This window comes from Bos taurus, chromosome 14 (assembly GCF_002263795.3).
Source record: "Bos taurus isolate L1 Dominette 01449 registration number 42190680 breed Hereford chromosome 14, ARS-UCD2.0, whole genome shotgun sequence".
In the NCBI taxonomy this organism is placed as follows: domain Eukaryota; kingdom Metazoa; phylum Chordata; class Mammalia; order Artiodactyla; family Bovidae; genus Bos; species Bos taurus.
This window is the reverse complement of record NC_037341.1, coordinates 18,091,982-18,104,422: the sequence shown is the minus strand read 5'-3', so window position 1 is coordinate 18,104,422 and position 12,441 is coordinate 18,091,982. Positions and strand designations below refer to the sequence as shown.

Here is a 12,441-nt window from a genome sequence, read left to right as displayed (position 1 = left end):
ATTTCCACTCCTGAGCAGACTGCTTGATGTGGCCATGGCATTCCAGTCTCTGGAATTCTGAAATGTGCCATTTCCAGTAGGGCTTTTAAGGGATAGAGGGGGCATGCTGTAATATCTCTTTTTCCCTCCACAATCTTGATGTACATATTAACAGGTCCTTGGAGAATGCAAAGCCCAAGGATAGAAGGAGCTTGGTCCTTGAACTGCCACATGGAAGGAAATCAGTCACTAATACCATCAATCAGGAATAACTGCCTTGGACTCACATTAACAAGAAATAATTTCTGAGTTTGTGTTTGTGTGCCTGTTACAAATATTGGTTTTAGTGTCTCTATCTCATTACAATTCAAGCAATGCAAAGCAGGCTGGAGACCAGGGTTTGAGCTTGCAGACATTATTTTCCTTTGCTAAACTGGAGATGAAACTTGTCAAGGACCCTTCACAGGACAACAATCAGGAACAAAATCAAAGTGTTACAATTTAAAATATCAGCTAACATGGAAGCTAGAAATAAAACAAAAAACCAAATGTGCATTCCACTTTTAGCACTTATATAGGACACCATAATATGTAACATGTGAGCCTGATAAAGGTAATCACGACACAGATGGAAGGTGCAAGCTGCTGGGCAATGGGGAAATGCTGAGTTTTCAGAGCACAGCATCCCCTGTTAATTGAAACCACTGGCCAGATGCTGAAAACTCCCAAAGTGTACATTAACCAATGCCGAAGGTGCTGGAGCACCAGACTAGGAATTTGTCTTTTCCAAGACATGAGTCATTCTCACAAGAGTGAAAAATTTCAAGGGGACTAAAACACTCTGCCTGGGAGAAGCTCAGAAGTGTGTTCTGCTTGTGTTTCAAATCACCACAGCCAGCAAAAGAACTGCCTGCCATCCTTTTCCATTATTCACATTTTCCTTGCTTTTATCAGCACATGTAGACACAGAGCGTGTTCACATAGCATCTGCTGGCCGCTGCTGAAGTGGGAACACCCTCTTACATCATAGGAGTCCACAGAATGTCCTTCTGCAGCCTGGGAAAAGCTGCTAGTAAACTGCAGCAGTAGAATCTATTTCTGGGAAGTCTGGGTTGCTGCCTAGTGTGACATAAGCAGCATCTCAGCGCAGCCCAAAGGGTTAAAAGGCATACTTAGAGCCAGCTGCACTGAGGGAATAGGTTGATCTCAGGAACTGACACACAGGATGTGTTTCTTTATAATTTCAGAGATATGGGCACCATATGTGTGAGACTTTCTGAGACAATCTCCAATTCAAACACTCTGTTTCATAAGCAAACCCTCCTTGTCAGACACATAGTTTATTGCTAAATTGGAAAATATGGTTAGTTTCATCCTAGATCATTTGCGGATACAAAGACTTAGAAATCTCCCTCCCCAAGATATTGAAAATATAAAACTTGGTTTTGCCCATTATTAGACTTTATTGATTTTTAAGTTGCTGCACAGAATTCTAGGCCAAACCAAATGTTAAAAAACAGTTTGGTGCACCATAACGTACACTCCAAGTCAACAGATTATATGTGCGCATATATATATATAATGTGTATCTGTATGTGTTAGTTATCTGTCACTCAGTCGTGTCTGACTCTTTTGTGACCCCATGGACTGCAGCCCACCAGGTTTCTCTATCCATAGCATTCTCCAGACAAGAATACTGCAGTGGGTTGCATTTCTATCTCCAAGTGATCTTCCTGACCCAAGGATCAAACCCAGGTCTCCTGCATTGCAGATGGATTCTTTACCATCTGAGCCATACATATATATATATATATATATATATATATATATATATATAAAATTATCTTCACTAATGTCCCCCAAGGACATAAAATATTGTTGGACTTACAGTTGGTATTCAGAAAATATTTGAATGATAGATATAACTTTATTCATAAATATCATTAGCATCATTATAATGTCAATGATTTTTAATTCATCATTTCTAAGCTCCAGGCATAGAGTCAAGTTTTGTTTTCTTGAATAGGGAACAATTCTACTTAATTTTAAGAGTAAATATAAAATTCTGTTAATCTCATGTTACAAATCACACATACATATGATGAGGCAGCCAAGACTGAATATTTAAGTAACTTGCCCCAAATCACAAAACTTGCCCAATTCACATGGTGGCATAAATGCCAGGTGATTAGACTAATTTCAGTGAATATTGGCTGAATAGATTTGAACTTTCATGAAAAATTAGGTGGTGTTCTTTTGTTTCTGGTTAATATGCGTGTTGTGTAAGGAAAGATTAAAAAAGAACTTGAAAACTGTTTTCCAGCTGTAATAGAAAAATGAGTATTGATATGCACTCAGGAACAGAAACAACAGCCAATTCCCAGCGATTTCTAGGCTCATGTGTTTTCCTACATGGCTACAACCAAAGGAACCTGGAAAGATGTGGTGCCAAAGGGAATTGGCTGGTGGTTCCATTTAGGCAACAGCAGTGCTGTTCTTAATGCTAACAGTCAAAATCCTGTTTTACTCTAACAAAGGCAAAGACAGAAGAAGGCCCTAGGCTCTGCCAGTCTGCACTGATTACTTGAGTCTAAACGGATTTTTCACTTGTTTAAAATGTATTTATTGAATACCTACTTCGTGCTAAACCTGTTTTTTGGATACAGGAATACACAGTTGATTGCGACACACAAGTATATACAGCTATGGGTGCGTGCTAAGTCACTTTAGTCATATCTGACTATTTGCGACCTCATGGACTGTAGCCCACCAGACTCCTCTGTCTATGGGAATCTCCAGGCAAGAATACTGGGATAGATTGCCATTTCCTCCTCTAAGGGATCTTCCCATCCAGGGATAAAATCTGAGTCTCCTGCGGCTCCTGCATTGCAGGCAGATTCTTTACCACTGAGCCCCCAGGAAAGTCCATCTATAGCCACAGTGTGTACTTAGTGCTACTTAGAAACTCAAGGGAAGACAGTGCCATAGGTCCCATCGTAGAGCAGATATAAGCCTTGCTGTTTGCTCATAGACCCCAAGTGGGACTCTGTAGGTCGCTGGGCTGCACTGGGTACCATTCCTTCCCTCTGACTTTCCTCTATTAACCAGAGAGCAAACAGTGGATGAGAGAGAATAACAGCTGCTCTCATTGCCCTAGTGCAGTGGTGAGAACTAAGTTCCCACAGCTTTCATTATGGGGGCTTCCATTTTGGATCAGGGAGAAGCTAAAGTGAACTCTTAATGGGTCGAGTCAGCATTTGGGAAAGGCTGTGGACATTAGGCCAAGTGACACCTCTTCTGAGAGGTCCTAGCTTACCGCTCCTTCTAAAGTAACTTCCCCAGTAAATCAACTCTACTCCAACAAATAAAAAGGAAAAAATAAAAGGAAATATTAAAAATAAATGAAGATAAAGTAACTCCTCCTCCCTGACATCTCTTCACTGCCTGTCACTATCTCCTTTGACCCTGCATGATTTTCTATTTTTTTAATTAATGATTATTGGAGTATTGTTGTTTTACAATGCTGTATTATTGGCTTCTACTGTACAGCAAAGTGAGTCAGATACACATATCTGTATATCCCGTCTCTGGGGGATTTCCTTCCCATTTACGTCACCACAGAGCACTGGGTGAAATTCGCTGTGCTATACTGTAGGCTCTTGTTAGTTATCTATTTTATATATAGTATCAATAGTGCACATGTCAATCTCAATCTCCCAATTCATCTCACCTAACCCCTGCTCCCAACTCTGCCTAATTTTCTATGCTACACTAAGAACACTCCTGACTATAGGGACTTGTGTATCTCAATCAACTGTATATGCCTGTGCTATACAACAGGGTGGTTGTGATTTAGTTGCTAACTCGTGGCTGACTCTGAAATCCCATGGGCTGTAGCCTACCAAGCTCCCCCGTCCATGGGATTTCCCAGGCAAGAATACTGCAGCGGGATGCCATTTCCTTCTCCAGGGGATCTTCCTGACCCAGGGATGGAACCCAAGTCTCGGGGCTCCTGCATTGATAAGCAGAGTCTTTAACCACTGTAGCACCTGTGTCGAGTGTGTTAGTTGCTCAGTCGTGTCTGACTCCTTGTGACCCCATGAACTGTAGTCTGCCAGATTCCTCTGTCCATAGAATGCTCCAGGCAAGAATACTGGAGTGGGTTGCCATTCCCTTCACCAAGGGATCTTTCCAACCCATTCAAGTCTCCTGAATTACAGGCTGATTCTTTACTGTCTGAACTACCAGGAAAGCTCTTAGAAGCCCATAAAACAGGGTATGCACTCAATAAATACATTTTAAATAAGTGAATATTCATTTAGACTCAAGTAGTCAGTGTAGCCTGACAGAGCACAGGGCCTTACTCTGTCTTTGCTGCAGAGGCAGTGAATGTGCTGAGCCCTCAAGGGTATCCTTCATCCAGCAGATTTTTCACTCTTTTAAAACCAGTTCTGTAATTTCTTGCCCGGCAATTTAAAGGTAGTGGATGGAGTTGCGGGGGAGAAGTATCCAACCAGCTCTAGAAGACCTTTGGATAAAAAAGTTAGAAAAGGCAAATGATCCTGAAGTTGTAAATTGCAGTCTGAGCAAGCTGATGAATTCGGGGGTCAAGTTTGAGGTATAAGGGATAATGAGGTCATCTTTTTTCCATTTGAACTCTAAGTAGTTTTCCACTTAACCTCTCTTGTAAGTAGTCTTACAATATTTACTGTCCATTAACCTACACATTGCTTTGTGTCTTGATGCTAATGATTGTGAATGAGTATATGTGCACACCCATATATATTGGCCTCTGGAACCACACTGAGTTGGAATAGACTCCCAACTATCTTTCAGTGGTTTCTTTTAAAGGTTGGGTAGCCTTGAACAAGTTACATAATACTTATCTTCACTGTCTTCATCTATACTAAGTCGCTTCAGTTGTGTCTCACTCTTTGCAGCCTATGGACTATAGCCTGTCAGGTTCCTCTGTGCATAGGAATTTCCAGGTAAGAATACTGGAGTGGGTTGCCATCTGCTTGTCCAGGGCATCTTCCCAACACAGGGATGGAATCCACATCTTACATCTCCTGCATTGGCAGGTGAGTTCTTTACCACCAGCGCCAGCTGGGAATCACTTCTTCATCTTTAAAATGGAGCTAATCATAGTGACTTCACCTAATAATGAGATTAAAAGATGGATCTCATTTCAATACCTGAAAGGAAACTATCAAGTTAGAGCTCAGTGCTGTTAGCTCTCTGTGGGTTACTACCCTACTAGTAATTACCTACTCAGCCTGACTCTCTGTCCCTTTAAGTTGTTGTTTGTTAGTTAACAGGGATAATTTTGACATAGTGGAAAGGATAGCAGGACAGGGAAGAAATGGATTCAAGTCCCAGCTCCCTCTGCCTCATATTAGCTTTTCAACAACCCACTTGAGGGTTCTATGAATGAGCCATGTGTCCTTGGACAACTGATACCTCGGAACTTAAAAATGTTTAGTGGTATAGATAACTTTATTCATTTTAATGACTTTAACCCACAGCTGCCCACAGCTGAGTGTCTAGAAGGATGGATATAGGTTGCACTGTAGGTAGTCTCAACATAGTCACCTGAACAAGGATGACTATTAAGTGTAAATCCCTTTTGGTCTCTACTTTCTGAGCTTCATTTCCTCATCTGCAAAATGGGAATGACAACTTTTTGCAGGATTACTGGTAATGAATATGTATATTTATTATAGAGTCAATGGAATATTAATGGTGTTAGTATCTTAACATAAAAGAACATAACTCAAGTTATAAAGTGACTTGCACTTTCTATTTCTACAAGGAATTGAGTTTTGCTTAGGATCTCAATACAAAGGATTATATGGCACATTTAGAACCAGCTTTACTGAGGGAAATAGACTGACCTCAGGGACTGACACAAAGGATGAATCATTATAGTCCAAAATCTAATACAGACAGACCAGGTCAATGTCCCTTCACTTATAGCTGATAGTTAAACACGCAGAAGCACAAAGGACAAGAGGAGATATATTTTTTAATATGGTTAGTGAATGCATGACTCGAGGTCACATCTAATAGCAGAAAAGATTTTAGAACACAGGTTTCCTTCCTCTTAAACTAATCTGTGGGAGGAGGAAGAAATAGATCAAGTCATATGTAGAATGATTAGAGTTAGAAATACTAACTTAGGTAGGTGACACTAGTAAGACATCTGGAAGTATATTTCTCTGTAACAAGACATATTCTGCTTTTGGCCATTTGACTGCAAATGGTGGATTAGAAAGGATGGTCAACAAAAGGCTAAAAAGCAGTGGTTCCCAAATATTGATGTATATCCAATTCCCAGGGAATCTGTAAAAATTACAGAAGTGTGGCTCCTGCAACATTCTGAGTGAATTGGCATGGGGTGCTACAAGCCTGTCAGGAGTTTTTAAATCTCCTTAAGTAACTCTAATTGCAACAAAGTTTGGTAATCATTAGGTTAAAGTCTAAGAAAACTTTCAGTACCTCATTTGGACAGATACACATCCCTCAGGTGTATTGCCGCTGCCACTGTCCTCAGCCCGAAATCCTAAGAGAAGTACCCAGATGACGCCTCCCAGGAGTCTTCACATTAGACACATGACCCACCCCTTCCTTCTCCCCTTCTGACCTCCTCTTCCTCTCTGGTTTTGAAGTTGACCTTTGTCTTTTCCAGTACCACTGCACTTCTTCTAGCAGAGACCCTGGAGCTAATTCTGCAGGGGTTTAGCAAAACACCTTTCAAAGACCTTGTCATCTGAGATGTCTCTGGATCCAGAACTTTAGATTTCAGATTTCTCTTTTTTTGTACCATGTTGATCAATGGCTTCCTAAGATGCCCATTCTCCCAATTGTCTATTTGTTCCCAAACTTCACCATCCTAAGCTTCATCCTAAAGTTCACTGCAGCAAAGGGGGGAAATTACAGAAAGATCTGGCATGAAATCCTCACTCCGTATGCGGCCATATATACCAGTGTCAAATCTTTACATGAAATCTTTCCTGATCTCTCTCGATCAGATGTGATTTCTCCTCAGTTTGAACCCTCATAAAACTTTACTAGTCCAACTGTAGCATAGTCTAGCTCAAGGGTGTTATATTCAAGAAATCTTGGATTAAATTCCATTCACTCTCTTTAGTAACCCTGTGATTTTGAGTGGGTTGCTTTACTTTTCTGAGGCAAAGTTTTTTTCCCATAGAGTTTTCTTGTTGGGAGGCATGGCAGGGCACTAGATACAACTCATATCAAGTATCTAGCTCGATGCCTGATATGTATTAAACAGGTGATAAATACTAGCTATTATTTTACTTCTTTATGGGCCAGACTGCATTCTACCTTACACTATGGTTATTTAAACACTTCTTTGACTATGCTTTTCCTATGATGCATTCCATTTAGATGTGTACTACATCTTGTTCATTTTTAAAATAAATTGCAGTACAGTTGTATGCTTTTAAGAGACATTCATATTTAAATATTTTACGTTTAAATTGAAGAAAAATTTAAGAGTGTGAAGTTATATTTACTTTGACTCAATGACATTTGTCTAGGTTGTGAACACAGCAGTATATTATGAACTCCACATAGATAACATTCAAAATATTGCTGAATTTAAGATATATGCAGTGGGATAATAGTCTATGCAGAGGAAAGGATTAAAACCAAGTTGGGGTGATGAAACTGATTTTTCTGCAGGGACCTGTCCTCCCCATTCAGTGTTATACAAGCTGCCACAGGTTCTGTCCTTACAGCCTGTTAGTGGAACACAGCCTGGATGAGCATGGGTAAAAACAGAACCTGTAAAAGAACTGTGGGGCTTATGCTCTATTCTCCAATTACATTAACTTATAGCTCCCACATTATATAAAAGCCAAGAAGTTAATAATACGCTACTTGTTCTTAGATTAAAAATACAACTGTGTAATAAAACTTTGCTAAACGGTCTCTCCCAGTGATCCATAAATAAGGCCTTTCCTCATAGAAAATAAATGCATCAGTGGAAGGTATGAATTTAACAATTCAGGAAATATTTCTTAAAACAATCTCAGTTGGTAAGGAATCCATGTATGAAAAAAAATTTTGAAATTCAATATTGTGGGACTATTCTACAGACTTTACAATAATGATTAGTTTTAATATGACTTACTTTCTAGTAAGTCTGTTACCCATTTGTTGCACAATTCTTGTTTTCCAAGAAAGTAGGTGACTAAACACCATCTTTGTTTGGAGGAGAGTGGCATTCAGATTTGGTACTAGTCATTGATTTAAGACCTTGAATTCTTCTTATAGTTGCCATAGCTTTCTCTGAAAACAAAGGATCCAGTTCTAGGCACAGTGTACAAGTAACTCCGGTAATGTACATTTGTCACACTTCTACAAGAAGTTTTTCTGTTCACCCAGCTCATGTTTTATATAGATAAAAAGAAAAGAGGAGAAATTATATCTTCATTATAATGCTATAATCCATAAATGTCTTAGAATTTTGAATCATTAGTCCCAATATTGCTTAATTCATTCACAACATAATATATATACTAAAATTTGTAGAGAGTCAAACTATTGAAAATTTAAAAGAATAGCCAAAGTATTTGGAAAACCTCCGCTGGAATATAGTAGGCATTTTAAAAACAGTTTTTCAGTTGTCAGAATAATCTTATTTAATTCAGCCTTTGGAAAAATGCAGTGAAAAGCAGTTTAATGAATGATTCAACCTGTGCATATTGGAATGAAAGGAAAAAGTTTAGAATTTAGGAGTTCTTTTCAAACCTATTCTATAACATTTTCAATTGTTATCTACAAATAGTTTGATGGGCATAACTATTTATTCTACCCAATTCTACACAAATATACATTTTAACTTTTAGCCTTTCATCATTGGCATGTTTGAATGTGTGCTGACCCTCAAAATATTTTGTTAAAATGATCTTTAAAAAAAATCATAATCCTTAAACTTTCAAAGGTATATTATCATTTCTTCACTGAAAAGAGAAATCTGCCGGAAAGAACCTTGAAATCTACAATGGACATTGAAGTTGTTCTTATCTGTCGCCTCCCTTTCCCAGCAAAGCTCAACAACCAACCTCCTTGGCTTTGCTCTCAGGCCGAGTTGAAAGTCTATATATACTCAGTCCTCCAGTTGGGAAAGCCCTTGGTAGCCAATCAGAGCTTCCCGCTCTATTGCGTCACACCTCCCCCCTGGGTGTGACGTCAAAGGCAATCCCAGGCCAGCCACGTGGGTTGGAGAAGTGTAGCCTTTCTGGGCAGCTGTTCGGGAGACACCAGGCAGCAGTGATCCCCAAGGGTGAGGAACCCGGCTGGGAGGAGCCGGCAGAGCTCCTACACCCACCTCCTGGGAGCAGGGCTGCAACAGCTCGCTGGGGCCGGAGGCGCGTGGGGTTGGGAGACTCCCAAGTACTTCGCGCGGCCCGTTTGGGGGATGGAGGGAGTGGCCGCGGGAAGCTGGCACCTAAGCCTGTGTAATAGGACCCGGGTCTTGTAAACCCTCCTCTCCAGGCACCGCCTCTCAGCTCCCAGCCCCTCTTTCCAGACTTAATTATCCCTTCAGAGCCATTTCCCCTCGGCTGCGTATCCTGGGCCAGAGGAACAGCCTCTCGCCTCCCAGTCCTCGCCCTCACACAGACCCTCCTTTCAGATCCGCCCTCCTGTTCACAGGGACCCATTTTGTAGCCCTCGCTCACGCTGGGCGGGAACCAGCTTGACGAATTCCGCCCAAGGTTTGATTATCCATCCCAACCTAGCCTCTGGCTCGCCTCCCATCTTTACCCCCGGCTCCCAGTGGACCCCCATGCCCCAACCCGAGGCTGGGCACTGGGGACGGCACCCCCAAAGACCCCACCCGACCGTGCCCCCCGCTGCAGCTGCGGAAAGAGGCGCCAGCGTGCCCGATGCCACGTCGGAATTGGCTCTCGGGACGACGCAGCTGCCTGCGCGCCACACAAGGTCCCCATGCACGCCCTGCCCCCGGGGGCTCGGCGGCCGACTGAAGGGATGCGCGCTCTCCTCCCGCTCGGGTCTCCCAGTGCCACTGCCTGGGTCGGGGACCCCTGGCCGTAGTGAGGCTTCCGGAGCCGGGCTGAGCCCAGAGAGACCCACTCTGACACTTAAATGGGGGTGCAGAGAGTGCAAAGAAGGGGGGGGGGGCAGGGGAAAAAAGGGGAGTGGCCGAGCGAGGCCGGTAGCCGCGCGGAGGTGACGAAGGACCCTCCCTCCCTGGGGCCAGAACTGGGACCCGCGATCGCTTTAACCCTTTGCATTCCAAGAAACAGGCTTCCGTCCCACTTAGAAGGAAAACGCGCTAGGCTGTTCACGGCTTTTCTCCCCACACAGAGTGTGGGAAAAAAGGGAGAGGTGATGAGAATGGAAGGGGGAAGGGGGCGGCAGTGGGGAATGCATTTTCCTTACACAGTGGAGATGCTTGTTTCCTAGCTCGGGAGCCCCTCGGCAGCTCCGGAAGATGTGGAATGGAAAAGTACATCCCGGGAAGTGCAGCCTTTCCCAGGCAAAGAGGTTACCTGTGTTCCCATAAAGGCAGCAGATTTCTGGCGAGCGCCGCAGAAATGGGACAAGCCCCAGGATAGGTTACTAAGCTTGCCAGGGATCTGAAATATCCCCTGATTTGCAGCCTGCTGGAAATGTTCAGACCTCAAACTTTTCTGTCGAACACGGACTTAAAATTGGGTTTAATTCTTAACGTGGGGTAATGACTTCCCCCTCCCTGGCCTATTCGAGGACCCTCACTGTTCACCGAATCGCGCCAGTGTAACGTACCTTGTTCAGCTCTTGGTCATAAAGTTGTCCTCAGCCTGTCTGTGTGGTCCTGAAGGGTCGGTGGCGGGCAGTTTCCAAAATTGAGGTAATAGGAGATCAGATGAATTTGAGACGACCGGCCAAGAAAAATAAAAAATTTAAAAACAACATTTAAAAAGGATGGGGGAGTCTCAAATGTTTAGGTCTCCCCCACTTAAAATAAAATCACTAGTATTTTTTAATATTTCCGTTGCACTTCAATCTTCTAACTCTTAAAAGAAAATGTTATCTGTGCTTTGAAAATAAATTAACTTTATTTTATTTTATGCTCTAGTTCCTTTCCCCTAATATCGGAAAGTCTCTGCTCTCTTTTTGTATTAAAGAGAAAAAAAAAAAAAAAGCCTGGTGAAAACTCAGCAGAACCCAGGAAGCGTAGAATCAGGAGAATGTCTTTGGCTGGGGCTGGTTCAAGTCCCTGGTTCAATGGGCTGCTGGAAGCCAGGACTGGGTAATTCTTTCCAGACGTCTTGACTTCTCCTTCCTCGCGGTTGTTGCCTTTCTGCCTCCTCCAACTTAAGGGGGTCTTAACAAGTGAGCTGGTGGGTGTTTTAATAGGGCGGAGGAGGGAATAGGGGTGAGGGGAGTGGAGAAGGGAGGTGCGGACTGGGAAACCGGAGGGGAGGGAACTGGGAGCGCGGGCGGGCAGGCGGGAGGCGGGGAGGGGGAGAGGGCGAGAGAAATTGGCCATTCAAAGCTCTCTCTGAGCTAGAGGCCGGTTCTAAACGCCAATGAATTCAATTAACTTGATTGCAAACGTGTGCAGAGCAATGCTGTGCACACAGGCGGCCCACCACCTGAGTCCCTCCTTTCCTCCAGCGGAGGAGCAGGGAGGCCAGGCTGCGTAGACATCTCTGACTCTTCTGACTTACAGGGATTCCCACTTCGTGATGCACTGGCAGTTCTGTTTAAGTAATTTGCTTTAAGACCAAATGGTGCCCTTAGGCTAAGTAACGGCCCTGGGAAGGGAGAGCTGGGGGGGGGGGGGGGGGGGGTGTGTGTGTGTGTGTGTGTGTGTGTGTGTGTGTGTGTGTGTGTGTGTGTGTGTGTGTGTGTGTGTGTGTGTGTGTGTGTGTGTGTGTGTGTGTGTGTGTGTGTGTGTGTGTGTGTGTGTGTGTTGTGTGTGTGTGTGTGTGTGTGTGTGTGTGTGTACACCTGGAGCCTCCGAAAGCCGGCTGAAACTCTTTAAAAAATCAGTGACTGGTCCCCCACTGGTTAACCCTTTCTTCTCTCCAACTCAAAAGTTTCTGAGCTGATGTCAAGTGTCAAAACTCCTTTACATAGAAGTTTCGCCTTGGGTAGGCGAAAAAGTAGAAAAATAATTGTGTTTTTTCCTTAACCTGATCCCCTAACATTAAAATCCGCCAGCAGCGAGCATTATAAGTAAAATATAACAAAATAAAAATCGTCCTCTAGAGAACTCCAGAATAGCGCGCTAAAAAAAAAAAAAAAAACCACGCCGTGTCTAAGGAAGCTGCGTAAATGGCTTTTGCTTCTTGAGAGACTTTTAAGAAGATAACAAGTCAAAATACTTATTTTTGCTTCGTGATGGCCTATTTGCATCTTTCTTCCAAGGACCCAAGGCTGGGGGTTAATTTTCTCCTTTCCTTTTCCCCCTTTCTTTAT

At 42.9% G+C, this 12,441-nt stretch overlaps 1 protein-coding gene across 1 annotated transcript in view; it reads right to left on the bottom strand.

The window, feature by feature from the left end:
* The window catches only part of HAS2 (hyaluronan synthase 2), a 32,116-nt gene extending 20,794 nt beyond the window's left edge, over positions 1–11,322 (bottom strand). The window contains exon 1 of the mRNA NM_174079.3: positions 10,780–11,322. The gene's annotated coding sequence lies outside the window, so the exon portion shown is untranslated. The remainder of the gene's footprint in view (positions 1–10,779) is intronic.
* Between the last annotated feature and the right edge of the window lie 1,119 nt (positions 11,323–12,441).